Genomic DNA, 6,000 nt, shown 5'->3' with positions numbered 1-6,000 from the left:
TAAAGTGGTGGAAAAACCAGTCCTGGAAAATGGCCTGTGTAACCCAGGCTTTGGGGTTACTCTTCCACACAACAGGAAGCGAGCCCTTGGCTATGTTTTTAAGGGCTCTTGGGTTCTCTGAATGATAAACTAAAAGAGGCTTCAGCTTCATATTGCCGGAAGCATTTCCACTAAACAGCAGAGTTAGCCTTTCCTTTGCTGAGTTATAGCCTGACATCAACATTTCCTCCTTCCTGATGTAACTTCGGCCTGGCATCCTCTTCCAGTACAGTCCTGTCTCATCCACATTAAAAACCTGCTTGGGTAAATACATGCCTTCATCAAGAATTTCTAGAAGTGTTGCAGGAGGTTCCCGGGCAGCTACCGTATCTGCACTCACTGCCTCACCACTAACTTTTACATTGTGAAGGTTAGCTGTAGCCTTGAACAGATGAAACTAGCCATGGTTGGCATTAAAAGATGCGCCCTTTGATTCTTCACTGTGTTTCTTCTTCAAGTCTTCATAAAGGCTTTTAGCTTTCTCTTGAATCAGCATTAAGCTAAGCGGGACTCGACCATGGATGCTGATCCTGCATCCACACTGAGAAGTTTCTCCATCTCCTCCATCACTTTTCCATGCTTCGATATTATTGTCGACATCATCGGCACAGCAGACTTCACATGTTCCATGATCTTGTCCGTGTTCTTTAGAATCGTGCCGATGGTTGAACGATTCACGTTATAAGAATGAGCGACATCCACCATCTTTTCGTCTCGCTCCACTCTCTCAATTATTTTCACTTTTGTTTCCATCGTTATCACTTGGCACTTCTTAGCAGTACCAGCTACATCACCGCTGCTTTTATGCTTGCTTCCGGACATCCTGGGCTTGAAATAAAGATACTGTACTACTGTATTCTGTACAGTACTGTACAGTAAAGTACACAAAAACACAGCCACGTGTAGAGGATGCACACACGTGACAATGTACGCCAGACACATGAACTAACAATGTGGTTTGAAAGTTCGAAACTTGAAGGTTCACATGTAGGGTACTTACTGTATTTCTCTGGTTACCTATGTTTTGTTTGCATAGTGCAGCCCAGGTAAGGCATGTACACATTTTGGGCATCGGAGGCTGCTCTTTCCAGTCACGGCCAGTTTTGTCTAACGTGGGCAGCAGCTGTGGCACACCCAAGACCTGTGGATCTCACTCTTCAGAGTTGTTGATGTTTTTCCAGGAATGTATCTCCAGGAAAGAGCTGTTTCATCAGCATTGTCAATTTGCTCAAGAATAAGGGTTTTACCAGATATGATTTTATCAAATTTACCCACATAATTTTCTGATGTTTTCTGATCATTAGAAGCTTTTTCCACTTGATTTTCAGATTATTTTACACAGTGATGCTTGTTTAATATCTGTAGCCAATTCTAATAAATGTTCACACATACCTTCAGGTTCTGTTCTTCATGGCACAGTCTAGCTATATTCTAGATATATGTTGCCTTCTTGTGGAATCCACTCAACCAAAACATGGTCAAGATCTTACATTTTTGTCCTATGCAGCATTTTCTTGTTTTTATTAATTTTTAAAATTATCACTATATACCTTAAACAACTTCTGTTTCTTTAAGTCATATTTAACAGTTATTCTACTCCATAATCTTCAGTAAAATGCCTCACAGACACCAGGATCAAGCTTCTGTAATAACTTCACTGTCTGTGCTGTTGTTAATGAGAGACGCTTCTTTTCTTCTGTTTATCTTCTCACTGTTACAACGGGGGTATCTTTGACTCTGTTTGACGTTTTCATGGTTACAAAGAACAAAAAAAAGCAACAAAACACCAGCACTCAGCAGATATTTTGCGAGGAATGTTATGACACAACTGACTCTTAGGTCAGTTCGAGCCAGGTTTTGCTGCAAAATAAGTTTTGTGCCAAACTTATGGAACAACTTTTGGTTTTAAGAGCTTTCAGACTTCAGATTTGCCAGTAAGGAATATGGGCCTAATTTTTTGGAAGAAATTTTTTATGTAGTGAAAGAAATAACAGTTTCCTCATACATTCATTAAAAAATGTTTCCTGAGCACCTAGGACAGTGACTTCCAGTGTTTTTGTTTTTAACCAGAGACCCCGTTAGCCTTGGAGCTCTATATATACAACTGCCAAACACAGGTTCTGATCAGTATGGATAACCAGCTTAACCAAACTGAAATGTCATTTATAGAAACAACAAATATTTTTACTTGTATACTAATTCAGGCTATGCATAAAATTTACTAGCTTAATATACATTGTAGTTTAAATATATGTTGAAAATAGCATAGATTCGAAGTGCAAGGGTCTCAGGCTGCTAACTGCCACATATGTCCCAGGTTCTGCACACAAAAGTAAACGTACAGTTCTTAGAAGTACAAAGTGAGTAACATGGAGCCCCCCATATGAAGCTGAGCCCCGTAGACGTCCATGGCTCAGGACTTACAATTTAGAATGAGCGCTGAGAAATTTCATAGATCTTGTACTCAAAAAAGCAAGTGAAAAAGCAAGCAGCAGTAGAAGTGGGACTTCAGAGGAATGAGTGACTAGGAGTCCGCCTAGGGAGGTTAGGGAAGAAATAGGAAGACCTAACAGAGTTAAGTGTTGCCTGTCCTCGACTTGGTAGACTGAGTAGATTTTAGTGCATGAGTGGGAGAGATTTCTAGACATCCCCCACCCTGATATGTGCCCTCCCTCTTCATCAGTAGTAGACCTTATTTGGCTGAAAGAAAGGCTAAACTTCCCATTCTCCCTTGCAGCTCCGAGAGGCCACTGACTGAATTTCAGCTAGTGGCGCATAAGCAGAAATGGTGTATACAACTTAGGGAGTGAGACGTGAACATGTGGTGAGTTTGAAGGTCATTAAGTAGCTGGGGAAGTAGCAAGATGGCATAGAAAAGAGAAGAAATAAAGCCTGTGCAAGTTCTTAGAGCCTGATGCAATACTTTTCCCTCTTGTTTCTCAATAGCAGTTCAACACTGAATCAACACAGCAAATAACACAGAGACCAGCCAGATCCTTGTCCCGTGGGATCAGTACCGCCGAACAGCAAGAAACTTCCTTAATAGAGCCATTGTCCACTGGTCCATCCATCTGAGGGGGAAGGTCAGTGCCTGCCTTTAACACCTCATCAATGACCCGGTTCCTTTTACATCCCCTGCTGTCATTGTCATCCTGTCAGCCACTTAAGTGTATTTAGTATTTACATTTAAAGGAATTACTACAGAGTAGGCCCAATTTTAGCTTACTTATTCAAAACAAAACAAAACAGACAGCCACAAAAGATAGAAGACAAACCACTGAAAATGGTGGTATCAGTGTACAAGTTCTTATAATAAAAATACTACAGGGCTTCCCTGGTGGCGCAGAGGTTGAGAGTCCGCCTGCCGATGCAGGGGACACGGGTTCGTGCCCCGGTCCGGGAAGAACTTATTCAAAACAAAACAAAACAGACAGCCACAAAAGATAGAAGACAAACCACTGAAAATGGTGGTATCAGTGTACAAGTTCTTATAATAAAAATACTACAATCAGGACTTCCCTGGTGGTCCATTCGTTAGGACTCCGTGCTTCCACTGCAGGGGACAGGGGTTCATCCCTGACTGGGGAACTAAGATCTTGTGAGATGCGAAGTGCAGCCAAAAAAAAATTTTTTTTTTTAAACAAACAAAATACTACAATAACCTAAGGATTGCAGTCCTCTGGTTTCTGCCTGTTCCCAAGGATCCTCATGTGACAGCTACGGAGGCACTTACTAACATCTTCAAATTAGCCTTACATCCTTCTGGTAGTTTCACATACTTACTGGAATTTCAACTACAACACAGGTGTTGCTGTGTGATACAGCCAGAACCCACGTTTCCCAGTGTCTGACTAGGATATTTCCTCCCAATATAACAATTGGAAAATAGAAGTGAAAGTAAGTTCTGGCAAAATTGACAGTAAAAGTTTGGGTCTGAAATGGGTTATTTTTATGTAATAACCAGATATTTGAATTACCAATAAGTGTATGGCAATGGCACCCCCCAAAACTGGTTGTAAAACTATAACACTACAGAGATTTTAGAAGATGTCAATAAAGGTACAGAGTCTATTAAAAAAAGGGGGGGGGGCAAAAATTTTAGTTGGAGCCTAAAACTAATGTCATCTCACTTTGTCAAGTCCTCCCCTAAATGTTATGGCCTCATGCATTAATGTTTTACCAATCCAGTTTTATGACAGGGTATACAAGGAAGAATTCTTAAGTTTATTCACGTTGCTTTAAGAATATAAAATATGTCAATTTCTCCATGTTTACTTTTTATTTTATTTATTTATTTTATTTTTGGGGGCTGTGTTGGGTCTTTGTTGCTGTGCACAGGCTTTCTCTAGTTGCAGCAAGCGGGGTCTCCTCTTCGTTGCAGCGCGCGGGCTTCTCATTGTGGTGGCTTCTCCTTATTGAAGCTTCTCTTTGTTGTGGAGCAGGGGCTCTAGAGCACAGGCTCAGTAGTTGTGGCACACAGGCTTAGTTGCTCCGCGGCATGTGGGATCTTCCTGGACCAGGGCTCGAACCCGTGTCCCCTGCACTGGTAGGTGGATTCTTAACCACTGCGCCACCAGGGAAGTCTCATCACGTTTGCTTTTTAAGAGCAAGAGTATTAACGGAAGTTTTGTTATGCTAATAGTCCCTCAGGTACTTCTCCAGAGCTCTGGGGCTGCAAATTCATTCTCCAGCACGTGTTGCCAAATGCAACATATTTTTGGATCAGCAAAACTGTTTTTTGTAAGTTGTTCCTTAGTTCCAAGACTTTCTAACTTGCTCTGGATTTCTGGATAGATATTTGTAATTTTTTTTTTCCCAGAAAAACTACTGCCTACTTGTAAAACTCAGGAACTTCTAAGTGCAACGTACTAACCAGTTTGACTCCCTTCCTGAGCAGTGCCACTGACACAGTCCGGGCTCATCAGGGAGACAAAGCCAGGTGCTCTTCGTGTCTCCTGTGGCCCAGGCTTGGTTTGAAGCAGGGGACCTTGGCCAGGGCCTCCCAGGGTTTCAGAGGTAATAGTGACAGGTTGGGTCCTGGGAGGCTGGTTGAGACAAAAGCTGTCCAGGGAAGCCACCACTTCAGACTCTCGCTGTTACTTTAGAGGCTTCGTTTATCACAGACAAAGCCTGGTCAGCTTTTTAACTACTAATCCATTTTTCAGCTTTACAAACTTCTCTAAGGTGAGCTTGTTAGAAATGCAGAATCTCTGGCCTCACCCTAGACCTACTGGATCAGAATCTGCATTCTTAATAAGGTCTCCCAAGTGATTCGCTTGCACATTAAAGTTTGATAGCACTGGGTTAGGGGTCTTGAGGAGAGTAGAGAAGGGGAATTGTATAGAGTTGACGAGGGGCACACAACAGGACGGCCCAACAGTGGCACTTGAGCTCGTACCCCTGAGTGTCTCATGGCCCCGGTCCCCACAGTTGGGTGATTTCCTCCAGTAGCTCTTAGGCAGCTCAGGCATAGAAACAAAGTCCTGCATTCGGATTGACAGGAGGTTGGAGATTAGCAGAGCAGGCATGTCTGAATGAGAAAAGATTCAGAATTGAGCATGTGATCATGAGAATGGCCCAAATGGTGCAGAATGGCGTCAAGTCTGGATAGGAAGGAGGGTGGCCGTGAAGAAAGAGGATGACAGCCTGTATATTTCTAATAACTCGAAGCAGGTAAAGGGGAGGGGAAAGCTGCATGGCAGAGTAGTGGTCTGAGATTGCTACGTAGGAGCTGTGGAACTGTTGATAGGTCTAGAGAACACTGCCCAGTAGAACTTTATGGATGATGGAAATGTTCTATATCTGAGCTGTCTAATAGAGTATCCCCTGGCCACATGTGGCTGTTGAGCAGTTGAAATATGACTAGAGTGACTGAGGAACTGAATTTTAAATTTTATTTGATTTTAATTAAAATAGCCACATGTGGCTAGGGGCTACCATACTAGACAGGCCAGGTCTAGA

The sequence above is a fragment of the Physeter macrocephalus genome, chromosome 15, assembly GCF_002837175.3.
Source record: "Physeter macrocephalus isolate SW-GA chromosome 15, ASM283717v5, whole genome shotgun sequence".
Classification (NCBI taxonomy): domain Eukaryota; kingdom Metazoa; phylum Chordata; class Mammalia; order Artiodactyla; family Physeteridae; genus Physeter; species Physeter macrocephalus.
Note: the sequence above shows the minus strand (reverse complement) of the source record.